Source organism: Loxodonta africana, chromosome 13 (genome assembly GCF_030014295.1).
Source record: "Loxodonta africana isolate mLoxAfr1 chromosome 13, mLoxAfr1.hap2, whole genome shotgun sequence".
Lineage (NCBI taxonomy): Eukaryota > Metazoa > Chordata > Mammalia > Proboscidea > Elephantidae > Loxodonta > Loxodonta africana.
The window spans coordinates 51386845-51400258 of NC_087354.1; the positions used below are offsets into that span (position 1 = coordinate 51386845).

The 13414-nt window shown below is 42.3% G+C and overlaps 1 protein-coding gene across 2 annotated transcripts in view; it reads right to left on the bottom strand.

Annotated features, from left to right (window-relative positions):
* The window catches only part of ZNF609 (zinc finger protein 609), a 225617-nt gene extending 212406 nt beyond the window's left edge, over positions 1–13211 (bottom strand). For both annotated transcript variants that reach the window (XM_064267405.1, XM_064267403.1), the window contains exon 1: positions 13115–13211. The gene's annotated coding sequence lies outside the window, so the exon portion shown is untranslated. The remainder of the gene's footprint in view (positions 1–13114) is intronic.
* Between the last annotated feature and the right edge of the window lie 203 nt (positions 13212–13414).

Sequence of the window (13414 nt, forward strand, 5' to 3'; positions counted from 1 at the left end):
AATGGATATTCCCTCAACACAGAACGAAAGAAGACTATAAATAGCCTCTTGGGTGCAGAAGTTGAGTTTGTGCCTACCTTACAAAAACTTTCAGTTTGGAGAGCTTTTTGGGTTTTAGAACTGCAGATAAGGGATTGTGGATCTGTAGAAGTGTTTACTGTCGGAAAGCATTGTGCTAATGCACACTATTACATTTTTCCCCCACTCCATGACTATGAAAGTTTTAAACAGCCTTTGGCATGACCTTATCAAAAGTCGTTTCAAACCAAACCATGTCTGCTAGTAACAATTCTGTTCACATACAATCATCAATGATTCGTCTCATGTGACTTCTCCTTATGTAAACTACCATCACTTGACCAATACACTTTAACCTGTTTAGAGAAAAAAAGTGGGAATTTTCCTGTTTTCATCCTTCAAAGGCTCTTTCCACACCATGATCAAGTAGTCTTATTACTTCTCTGTCTTTCCATTTTTAACATGTTTTCTAATAAAACAAACAATGCTTACCATCAGTTGTGCAAAGAGGCTTATCGAATTCATTTTTTTTTCCTTCCACCTAACTTCCAGGTTGAACCCAACCATCATCACTTTGTGGGCTTCTCTGGTCTTGACTGTAAAGGATGCCTTTCTCCTTTCCACAATCTCTAACACTATGCCAAATAACTATCCTTTTTGTTTGGTTGTTTTGATTCCTTCCTCAATTTAAGATGGATTTCTAATATGATGGTTTTTTAAGCCTTTAAACTTCAGTGGGTCATTTACTTTTTGAAATCTTTCTTTTCATTTCTCCTAATGTACATACTTGATCACAGATTGATTTCTTAAAACAGAATCATCATATGATAAGACTGTTCCTCCTCTCCCTTAAGAACGATGAACGTAATCATGGTGTGATTGCTATTTAATAGTGGTTGACGTACAGAAACCTTTATCAACCCTTGTTTTCTCCTCAAGGTAAAATCCAGGTTTTTTTTTTTTTTGCCTTACAGGTTCTAAAACTGCCAGCTGTAGGGAGTTATCTGTCTTAATTAAAACCACATCTTCGTATTTGCTTTCAATGAGGTATGTAACCAACTTGTGCGTAATAAATAAGCCTCTCGTTATTACTATCTGGCCTAATTTGCAGCTTCTCTAATTTCCTTTACCATTTCCAGTTTAGTCACATCATTTTGATTAGGACTGTGACATTTTTATTTAGGACTAGATTTCAATCCTTCAAGATTCCGTACCCCTTCCTTTGTTATGGGGCCCCGGTGGCACAGTGGTTAAGAACACTATTGCTTACCAAAGGGTTGGCAGCTTGAACCTACCAGCTGCTCCTTGGAAACCCTATGGGGCAATTCTACTCTGTCCTCTAGGGTCACTGTAAGTCAGAATCGACTCGATGGCAATGTGTCCTTTGTTATAGGAAAAAAGGTTTTATATCACTACTGTTTATGTTAGTCTTTATAAACAATGCAATCCCCTTGCTGCAGCTATCATTCCTATGAAGTATATAGCATCACAGTACCAGATCTCATAGTTAGTTTCCTTCCAGCAAGTATCTGAGATGTGAATTAGATGACTATACCATTATTTTGCCTATCAAGAAAGGGGAAAGAAAAAAATTATATACGAATGGCAGAAATGGCACTAGTACTGTTTATGTCAGTAGCACTTTTAAATAAATCTAATACTTAAGATAACCCAATCAGTTATATCTAATTGTTGTAAGAAAATGTCACTTCACTGTGATGTCACCTACCCAAATGTGACCTTCTTAAAACTAAATTTCCTTCTTATGAAAGGTCCCATAAGAGAAGAACACTGCCAGACACTGCCCCACACTCTGTCAGACGGTGGTATGGCACTTGTCTGAAATCCACAGTACCTGGGTTTCTGGCTCTGCTGGGATTGGAATGGTCTACTAATACAAACCACAGAAGCAATACTACTAAGAAAACAGCTTTCACTAGCAAACTAAGCTATGTTAAAGCACTTTTACTAATAAAAGCAATACAGTTTGGTCAGTTAAACTGAAATCCTTTCAACCACCAAAGAAAAAAACAACATACAGCTGAATTAACAGGCTGGCTTTAAATCCATAGTATTAGTATTATGTCACTGCACCACTTAAGCATGTGTAGTGAGAATCTATGGATACAATTTTGATATAAATTCTCAGGGAGAAAGCAATGTAAAATCTGCCTAGGAGCCGACCTACCACTGGGAATTAAGATTTTTCTTAGCATGCTTCAGAGTTTGTTAAACACCATTAAAAATTTTGGAGTGGTACAAATGGTTAATGTGCCTGACTGATAACCAAAAGGTTGGAGGTTTATGTCTACCCAGAGTTGCCTTAGAAGAAAGGCCTGGTGATCTACTTCTGAAAACTCAGCCATTGAAAATCCTATGGAGCACAGTTCTACTCTGATACACATGGAGTTGTCATTGAGTTGGAATCAACTCAATGACAACTGGTGTACTCCTTAAGAACTTTTATTCTGAAATTATCAATCAGAAAGACCACATTTCTACAGAATGGCGCTATGTCTCCGTGTGCACTGCAACTGCACGAGCTAGTGGTATAAATACCTAAAATAAAGTATACAGGTCCCGATATACCTTGCACCCCAGCTACCACAAATGGGATACAGGCCGAGAGCTTGATAGTCACAAGCTGCACCCTACACAGCCCAAGGAAAGAAATAAGATATTCCATGTATTGTATATTAGACAGGTATTTTTTAGCTTCTAGCCAATTACCAAAACAGAGTCTGCCCTACGATATTTCTATTCTCTATCAGCTTCATGGAGCCCTGGTGGCGCAGTGGTTAAGAGTTTGGCTACTAACCAAAAGGTCAGCTGCTCACTGGAAACCCTATGGAGCTGTTCTATTCTGTCCTACAGGGTCACTATGAGTTAGAATCAACTCAGTGGCGAGGGGTTGGTTTTTTTTTTTTAACTTTATCAGCTTCATGTAAGAAAAAAAAGGAAGAAGCAACAGGAAAAACAGTGAAGAAGTAGAAGGGCTAAGGAGGAGTAAGCAAGGAAATTTTAAGAAAATTTACAACACACATGTCAAACAAGAGAGCAGTTAGAGACATAAGACAGTTTCGTCTTCAGGCTGCTGAAATAAAACCATAGCTGTATGTTGAGAGGAAGTTAAAGTACCACAAACAAACCTTAAAATTCAACTTTTTAAGCTTAGAACACACTGCATACTCCTTGAAAGTTTATTTTTAAAAGGCCACCCCATAAAAAGTTGCCAAGGCCTCACTACAAAGAGAAAGGGTAAGATATTGGGCTTTTCTCTTTGAGGAAGGAGAAAATTCAGAGGCCTAACTCAATCATTAACCCAGGCAACCAAGGCTCAGTCAGCAGAAGGGCAAATCTCAGCCCTCAGGGAACTGGTTAGAAGGCCTCCAGTTCCACCCCTGGTGTTTTCCAGACATGACTGACTACAATTTTCACCCTGATTAACTTCCAGGAATGCCAGCCAGAGGAGCAGCCAGGAGACGAGAACACACAGGAGTAGCTATTTCCCCTTGCCATCAGCTGGACTCTGGAACAACTGCAGACACTGCCTTTTTCTCTGCAGGCCAAGAGCATCCAGCAACCTCAGGAAAGCTCCTAACAACCCAGTAACACACTGACACCACGTTTTTCAAAGATGCCTACTCTGACCATCTTATTTAAGACTGCAACCTTCCCAGCTTCCCCACCTATCCTCCCTCCACATGTCCAATCCTCTGCTCTAGTTTCCCCACAGCAGTTAGCACCCTCTAAATATAATTTCCTTATTTATTACGTTTATTTCTCTCTCTTTCTGCTGAAACATCCACGAGGGTATGGATTTTTTTTGGGGGGGGGGGTCTATTTTGTTCACTAATAGATCTTAAACAGCTGTAATAGGGCCTGGCCTATAGTACAAATCCAATAAATATTTATGAAAGAAGTAAATAAAAACTAAGAAGACCCTCCAGAGGTCGGCAATACCCAGAGGGCCCAACAATGCCTATACTCCACTACCAGAACCAGTCTGGTTCCAGTGACTGACCTACCTACCTCTCCTCCACACCCCCTCCTCCAAGTATCCCATCAGCTAGGATGTATGGGGCCACAGTACTACTACAGGCAGAAAAGGCAGCAAAGGCTTGTCCTTGAATCTGAACACTTCTCAATGGTTTCATAGTCTGCTTTGTTCCCATTTATTTAATTTGGGATAAAATGTGTTGAATGGACTTTATCTTAGCATAAGAGGAGGCCTAAAGAAAATCACAAGTTTATTTTTTTCAAGAATCAAATTCTAATTTAATTCAGCAAGCATTAATTATGCAAAAAGTTATATTCAAAGCACTGGGCTAGGTGCTATTGGACAGAGGAGACACTGGTCTCTTATGGAGCTTAGAGTGAGGGAGGAAGAAAAAAATATGTATGTACTCACAAATAACTGTAATTACAATGTGTGATAAAGTGCTATAGCAGAGATCCTAGCAAAGAGTTAAAGAGGTACAGAGGAAGGTGAAATCAATTCTGGAGATGGGGGTGGGAAGAAAAGGGCTAAGGCTTCAGGAAGGAGATGTTATTTTTTTTACTAGCCTGAAGGAAGGGTAGGATTTAGAGCTGAATGCCTTGGGAGCAGGGAAGAGCATTCCAACAGAAAAGAAAAACCTAAGGCACAGAGACTAAAAAAATGCAGGGTAAGTTGGAAAATGGCTGTAAACAGATCTGGATGGAGTGGGAAATAATATAAAACAAAGCTCAGGAAGGCCAGGTTTGGTCAAGTCATAGTGGATCTTCAAGGCTGGCCTAAGCTAAGAAGTATGGACTTTATTTTACAGCACAGTAAGGTGCCATTAAGGAAACCCTGGCAGCATAGTGGTTAAGAGTTTGGCTCCTAACCAAAAGGTCAGCAGTTCAAATCCACCAGGCATTCTGTGCAAACTCTATGGGGCAGTTCTACTCTGTCCTATAGGGGCACTATGAGTCAGAATCGACTTGATGGCAATGGGTGGTGGTGTGTGGTAAGGAGCCATTAAAGGTTTTTCAGCAAGACGTGAACAATCAGAACTGTGTTTTAAAAAGTCTATGCTGGGTTCCTTTGCTGCATACTCAGTACTCAATAAATATTAACTAAATGAAAAAAAAATTATTAATATAGCAGCAGTAAGTAGGATGGGACACAGACAGAGGCATTAACTATGAAGTTACTACAATAATATAAAAAAGATTAAGGCCTGAACTAGGTAGAAGAACGAAAAAACTTAGTGAGTTATAGACGAAGTGTTGAGGAAGAAAGAAGAACCAAATATAAGTCCAAAGTTTTGAGCCACAGCAACTGAAAGAACAGTACTGCTTAGTGGAGAAAAGGGTGGACAGGTTTCAGAAACGATGAATTTGATGAATTCCAACTGTGTTCAAAAAAAAGGAGATGCCAAATAGAAAAAATTTCCCCTTTCTCTGTATACCTCGCAGATTCATACACCCCGTAAGTTTCACAATTCCATTTCTCTTTCTATAGTTCTATTTCTGACACCATTCTTTAAGACTGCTCTAGAAGCATCAGTTTCAGAACAGAGATAAATACTGATTTTCAAAACAAAATTCAGAATTTGTAGCCAAAGTTTACAAGGTAAATTCTCGGACATCCACTTCTGTTCACATGAATGAAAGTTCATCCCAACCATACCCGAAGTGCCCCACCTAGGACTGTTGCCAGTAACATGCCAAAAGCCCACAGAGGCTGTACTTTGTACATAGTAACGTAGGCACTGCTTCCTTCCTCTACAAATACTGAACTACAGCCCAAGGAACTACAGATACCAGCACGCAATGTGGTATCAGCGTGCAATGGAGTATCAGCTTGCAATGTGGCCTGTCAGGATCTGGATTTCAAGGTGCAGCCTGGTGTTCAAGGGTTGAAGCAACCTAATCTTAAACAACTTTCCAATCCATTCCCGATGCCTGACTTGACACTGTTTTTTTTTAAACCTATTTACTAAAAGGACTTATATTTCTAATATAAATCTTTCTAAAATCCCACATTCAAGTGAAGCACTTTCCAAAATAACCTTTAGTTTATCTGAAAATTAGTAATGTGCCACAGATTGCTGGAATAAAGCAAAGCACTCCCAGGACTTTTTGTCAGTCCGAAACAAACAATAGTTCCACCCACCAATTTGTTAATTATAGACTGATGGATGTTTTAAGTACAAATTTAAAAACAGTGAATGTTATTTCCAATGTTCAAAGGAGATTAGACATGTAATTTTGCTATATTAACAGGAAAAAAGAAAAAAGAAGGGAAGGATGACCAAAAGACCATCATGCTCTTAAAATTCCATAAATAGCTGCTGTTAGAAGTCCCAAATCCAAAAATTAACTGGGAAATGCTGGTAAAAATCCTATCTTGGGGAATTAACAATTTGGTTATATAATTTTACTCCCTTAAACTGCCTGAAAGCAAAGACTTCCTAACATTGCTCTCAAAGTTCCTACAGTTAGCCATCAGCTTCCAATTTCTCGGTCCCTTTTAGAGGGTATTTCAGGGGCCTCCCTGTTGGTCATACTTCACCAAATGTCACTGATTTATCATTTCCGGCATTAAAAATAATACAATCTTATATTCCAAACAAGATACGGTGGGCAACTCATATTCATTCCCAAGAAGTTAATTCAAAGCAGGGTTTCCACTCTGGGTATAAATGGAAAAATGCCCAGCCCACCAAAAGAATCCACCATCAGTCCCATTTATCTCAGATAAGGGATTTAACAATTTTAGATCCCTAACTGGGGGAAAAAAAAAATTTTTTTTTTTAACTGAATGCAGAAAGTTATGTCTTATTAATGCCTAGCAAATCTTTCCAGGTATGATTTCCTTTCACAAGCTGTAAGGTTCCTTTCCTACAGCTTTCTGATTCCCAATCCTACGTCTTGAGTGGACTAGAAAAAGGTATGTTTGACACGATGGTGAACCTGCAGAATGAAGGTACAAGACACTTCAAAAGAAGGTCTAGTAAAAATCACAGCATAAGCTCTACACACATATCAAAAAGGAGTGAGAGTCACGGCCCCAGGGAACCAAGGCTGCCCTCATGAGCCCTCTGAATACTGATTATATTTTTGACACAACAATAAAAAACTGCTCACATGTCAACCACTTTTGTCTGGTTCTTCCCTCTTTATCACAATCTTAGTATCATGAAATTCTACAACTAAATAGAACTCAGAGATCATCTTGTCTAATGTACTCATTTTACAGATGAGGAAAATCAGGAGTGGAGTGACTTGCACAAGGTCACACAGCCAGTTAGAGGCAGAGCAGTGACCATAACCCAGGTTTTATGACTCCCAGTTCTATGCTTTTCCTCTATGCTTTCAAAAGCTATACTAGCAAAGAAAACACACAACACTATTAGATCAGACAATATTTTAACTGGAAGCCACGCAAAAATAAAATTCAGCCACTTAAAGAGAACAAAGGTTTAGGACAGGAAGCAACCCAAATTGAACAGAAGGCAGCATTTGTTTATACAGTACAGGGGCTTCTTAAGAGCATGACCACACACATACTGTCCAGGTCATTTTATTAATTACCACCTGCTAGGATGTGTCTTGTACTTCCATCAAATGCACCTCCTTAAGAGGACACCACAATGACTCCGTGGCAAAGGTTCAAAAAGTGATGACTTTTGGCACAGGCTGTATAAAAGGAATCCATAAACGTGGTGCCAACAGTTAAGAAGAAAAGACAAAAGTTGAAGGGGTGGAGACATTGCTGGAAGAAAGTAATTTTGAAAATGGAATAAGAATAAAAATTCAAGAGAGCAAAGTTGGCCAGACACTAACGACCAGAGAGCACAATAAAAAGAAGGCAGTTTCAGAGCTTGTCTGGCATCAGAGAGCTCTCACCTGTAACAAAAAGAAGGAAGATATTCTCACAGAGACAAGAGAAAGATCCCAGGTTTGCCCCTGAGTGATGGACTAGATATGACCCAATGGGTATCTGCCATCTCTTATTTCTGGGACTCTGATCCAAGAACAAACAGCAAGAGAACCATGGAAAATCAGCCCTGTTGGATCTAGAGTTCTGCCTTGACAAGATACAAAGCTCATTCACAGATCTGACTGTGCTCATGAGACTGCAGTTCAGCTCCTGCTGCTAGAGCAAGAGGAGGGAAAGGAAAATAGAAAGGGGCAAAAGGGAAGAAGGTGGAGGATCTGGGTTGTGACTATAATAGCTACAGTAATTAGAGTGTTTCCAAGCTGCTAGAGAAGTCTTCAGAGCAGAGAAGTAGGATGGGAGCTAGGGGAGGAGAGAAAAGCCTCAGGAAGCAAACTACTGAGAATGCTAGGGAAAAAATAAGGTTTTTGAACAGCTAAAAAAAAAAAAAAAATTGTGAGGGCTTTATAAAGGGAAATTGAGAAGTTTATATTGTTTCCCAGAAGTAAATACTAAACAAGTACCTGTTATCACTAGGCTCCTACTTCAAGCTAGATTACAAACTAGGTTTAAGCAGATTCATGCAAACAGCCCTGCCTCTGTAGCAGTCCAGGGGCCCAGACCTCAGAGTCAAGGAATTTGCCTCCCTTTCCCCCAAATATCCTCTGTCTCTCTGACAAACAGGTCAAAACCTTTACTACGCTTGGGCTGAAGGAAAAGAGATTTCTGAACTTCAAAACAGCTAATGCCACTCATTGCCCTTCAATCAACTGTTAATTATTACCCTGTGAATTCAATTACAGCGTGTGTTTGTGTTTCAAGAGAAGGGGCTCCTAGCCTGTCAGCCTAATACAGCAAATGGCTGGAAGACACAAAAAAGGCCAGAAAGAAACACCGAAGGTCTCTGGCACTGCTGACTATAGTAGCATGAACACACGAAAGAAAAATAAAATCATACTAACAGAAGATGATGATGATGATAATTTACAAGAAAAATCTGGGAATTTACAGAAAATCCCAGAATAGAAAATCCTCCTCCAAGTTATAGGAAATGCTACACTTGTTTTTAAGATAAATATTTAGTGAAGAGTTTCTTAACATCATCTGGGCCCTTTTGTGATGATCTGGTTCGACCAAGTGATGTTAATCTCAACACTAGGGAAAAGTTATATAGGTGCTGCGAGAAACTAAAAATGCAGGTGACAAACAAATGAAGAAATGCAAACTTCATGCGGAGAATTACATTATAAAATAAAAATACATGCAAATTTCTCAGGTAAGGCATGTCAGGTAGACCTAATACAAAAAGTCAATTACATCCCTCACATAAAGCCTAGTGGGTATACTCCCAGTGGGCTAAATCTTTTTGACCACCCTGAAAGCAAAGAATTTTCTCCTTCACATTTTCCTCTAATAAACAAGGACTACAAACAACGAATTACCACTATTTCCTTCCCATTTCATAGGGCATAAAGCCAGAACTCACAGAAATACAATAAGGTCCTTCAAGGATCATCTCTAGGGCATGCTACACAATAATCTAACAGAAAAATAGAGAAAGAAGAAGCTCTTTTCTCTATTCCACTATCATCTCACTAACGAACCAGTATCATGCACTAAGAAATGTGAAACAAAGTGCAATTTCACACATATGAACCGAATCTAAAACACCGAAGACCAAGTATTTTCTTGTCACTGCGGCATGTGATTCTTTAACCACCTGCTCAATAATCCCTCTTCAGCTGCACAGCTGCTGCCAATTCCACATGCCCAGCTAGGCAGGTGCGTTGGTGAATTACCTGTTCCCTAGTGAAAAGAGTCCTTCACTGACACTCAGTGGGCCCGGAATCTGCTAATCAGCATCACCTATCTTTATTTTGCCTGTCATACCAACTTTAATCTGACGAACATCAAGAAGACATTTAGTACACTATGTGACTGTGTATTTAACGAGGTTTCTTGGTTGTTGTTATTTGGTTCTTTAAAGGAAACTGATTTTTTAAAAAAAATCAAGTAGAAGTGAGGATTAAGCTGCTGAAAAGACAATTTGTCACATAACATAAGGCTGCTGCCTTGTCTCAGAGTGGCCCCATCTGCCTGGTAGTATTCCTAGCCACGATCAGTTTTTCACAAGGGAAATAATAACAATTGCTTAGCTACCTTTAGAGCAGGACAAAGTGGCAGGCGAAGGTGGTAAGGTACATGGAAGTGGGGCAGAATGAACTTCTGAAGAACACATCATTCCTTACTTCTTATTCTCCAGGGCTGAGCCCCGGCAGTAGTATCCTGAGTCAAATAAATAAGGAATGGCACCTCTACTTGACAGAGCAATCAGTTAACCCCCTCAACAAATTACCCTGTTCCAGTCATTTAGTTGCTATATGCTAATTGCAATGTAATTACTACCAGGAGCCAAAATTATGCTTCCATATTCTCACACAAAATAAGCACTAATCTGTCCAGCTATCTAGACCTCTCACAAGAAAACATTTTCTACCAAGCTAGGAAAAAATCTAAAGTGCTCTCTGAAAGATGGTCACAATCAGGAGGCCCACTCACATAAGGCTCCTTATGGCAAGGGGCCAAGCTCTGAAACCACTAAATCTAATCAGGGCAAATTTAATCTGAGGCTTCTGCCTTCACTGTCACCTGACAGGATTCAGAAATGAATGCCAACCCCAAGAGCAAAAAGCTTTGGACTCATTAAGCTGAGGGTTCACTCAGAGACCTAGGACACATAGTAGGAAACAGCAACCAGTAAGGCCTTCAGACAGTTCTGTCATCAAGAGATATAAAGGTCAGAACAACCTGATCCCGCCTATCAAAGCTTAACACCTAAGTGGCAAGCCATCATATTAAGAAACTCACTGATACAAGGAATGTGAGAGACAACACAGAAAGATCTGCCTTACAAAGACCTTTACCAAAACCAAAAGCTAAAGTTCCCATTCAACAATACCCTATGGGAAATGGTTGGCTATTGTCTACAGTGTATTGTGTACAATTCCCCTCTCACAATGAGTTATTTCTAATCTCTTTTTAAAGAAAAGTTTTCTTTCATGTCCTAAATGGAAATCTCTTTTTTAGCCCAATAATTTTTTACCCAGCTAACAGTACCTAAAGGAGGTGGTTAAAGCACTCAGCTAACCAAAAGGTTGGCAGTTTGAACCCACCTGCAGCTCTGTGGGAGAAAGATGTGGCAGTCTGCTTCTGCAAAGATTTACAGCTTTGGAAACCCTACGGGGCAGTTCTACTTTGTCCTACAGGGTCGTTATGAGTCAGAATCAACTCGATGGCAAAGGGATTTTTGGTTTCGATAGTACATAAATTCTATTTGGGCATGTCTGTGAGATATATACCATTATTAGGGTTCCTTCTCGCTTGTTCTCTCATTAATAATCCCCAAAACCTACAATTTTTTTTTTTTTAATGTTCATCTCTTTGGCAAACTTCTCCCTAATATAGAGGCAAATATGGACTTTCTCCACAATGAGCAAGTCACCTTCTTTCATCAGAGTGAAAATAAATACTAAAGGCAAAGTTTTTTTTTTTGTTCCCACAGCCCTTGCCCTTGTGGCTTTTTGTTGTGCAATTATTACTGACCAGAAAGTCACCATTAAAAAGGTATCCGGTATCCCTAAACAGACAAACAAAAACACTGTATGAATGTCCCATCTCTATAAAAACAATTACATATGGTAGTGTGAGTAAGAGTAGAAACCTCCCCCTGTACTCGTCTTCCTTAAAGATCTGACACAAACATTGAGGTTAAACCTCCCAGACACCCTTCCTTCACAACTCAGTACAGGCTAGCCAAGGAGGCAGGCACAACATGGCTGGCATCCCCTATTCTTCTGAAAGATGTGTGCCAAGGAGCTCTGCATTGTTCCTCACTCAAAAAAGAAGAGCCTTTCTGTCTGGCCTCCTCCAATGGCAAGCCCCAGTCTGGTAAAGGAAGAAAATGGCACTGAGGATCCTGGGAGATGGAGCATATCCAAAGCTCTCAGACAAGACTTGAACCTATGACCTTCACTGTGTACACAAAAGGCGGGTGAGAGGGACCTGTTTATCTCTGCAGCAGCAGTTCTCAGCCCTGGGGTAGCACTCCCAAGAAAATGATACGACTATTGTGTGTGGCAGCGGAACAGTCATCTCTTCACAACAGTGGAAACCAGCACTCCCTCCCCCAAGACAAAGCAGCAGGGGTGAAATAAACTCCAGGCTGCAGAGCAAAGCCCTGGACAGAAAAGATGAGGCCTGTGGGGCTTTGGGGACTCCCCTCAACCCCTGAGGGTCTGGACACATGGCTGGAAACAGACGGGCTTTCTCCCCCGTCTTTCCCACTCTCATTTAGGTAGAAGCTGTTTCTTCGAGAATTTAATCATCTGTGATTTGTTCAGAAAGATTCCCCCGGAAGGGCTCTGATCTCTCCACCCTGTGTGAGCCTAATTCCTAAAAGCTGAAATGACTGTTTGCTGCTGCCTGTTTCACAAACACATTAATTGGTCAGATGTGTCTCCTCCTCCTCAACCCCAGAGGGAGGAAGGAGAATCTGAGCAAAGCACAGTGATGATCCAACCGTAATTACACATAAAGGGAAAAGAGGGCAGCCTGGGTTTTCCAACAGGACAGGGTCACAAACCCTCCCGGGGGCACAAGGAGAGCGGTGAAGGGCCAGGCCCAGGGATCCCTCCATCTTGAAGAAAAGGACAGGGGTAAATGTGACCTGAGGACTGGAAGAGGCACACAACCTCAGCCCACTGACTGCACACTCCCAGCCACCTTGCTCCCTCTCCTGGGCCGCGCACACGTCCTGCTCCCAATCCTTCGCGCTGAGCCCCCCTAACTCCCCGACTAGCCCCTTTCGCCTGGGTCCCTTCAACACACCAGACTCGCCTATAAACTCTCCGGCCTGTCCCCACCACCTGACCAAACCCTGAACCCCTCGCGTGCGCCCGGACTCTCCTCTGAACCGGCCCGGGCCACGCTCTGAACTTCACCCCGCGCCCCTCGACGCCCCCTCCCCCACCCACGCAACGACCCCCTCCCCCCATACACACCTTCCCCTCGCTCCGCCCTAGCCCCCCAACCCCCACTTCCTCCGTCAGGCGCTGCTGCCCCCGGGCCCCTCAGCGCCGCCGCCTCCCTCCTCCCCCAGCCCGGCTCCACACAAAGCTCCGGACTCACCGCGCGGCCGGTCCCGGGAGCCGCCACCTCCGCCCGCCCGGGGCCCCGGGCCGTAGAGCCGCTGCTGCTACGGGCCCCAGGCCGCCATCCGTTCCCGCGGCCCCTCCCCCCACCCCACCCCGCCTCGTCTCCGGCTCTCCGCCCCCTCCCCGCGCCGCTCCGCCCCGCCCGGCCGGTGCCGCTGTGTCCGGGGCCGCGGGTCCCTCAGCCGCCGCCACCGCCGCCGCCGCCGCCGCCGCGATCCGGGACAACCAGGGCCGCCCGGAAGACCCGGACACTGGATTCCTGGGCCCTCGGATC